The sequence below is a fragment of the Limulus polyphemus genome, unplaced genomic scaffold (assembly GCF_000517525.1).
Source record: "Limulus polyphemus unplaced genomic scaffold, Limulus_polyphemus-2.1.2 Scaffold4332, whole genome shotgun sequence".
NCBI classification, from domain to species: Eukaryota; Metazoa; Arthropoda; class Merostomata; order Xiphosura; family Limulidae; genus Limulus; species Limulus polyphemus.
In genome coordinates, this window is record NW_013669942.1 from 76,217 (window position 1) to 76,426 (window position 210).

A 210-nucleotide genomic window follows, 5' to 3' on the forward strand; every position below is an offset into this window, starting at 1 on the left:
AATGTTTCCCTTCTCAAAACCGGGTAGAGTTTCTTCTTCGACAGTGGCTTTTTCAGGTGACACGTCTTCAGCAGCGTCATTTATTCCGTTGTTCACTTCGTTCCAACTTAAATGTCCAGGACCGTGATAATGCCAAAGCCTGTTGGCATGCACCACCTTTGGCTTACCTCGCCGACCACACTTTATTCGGAAAGTTACATCTGAGAGACG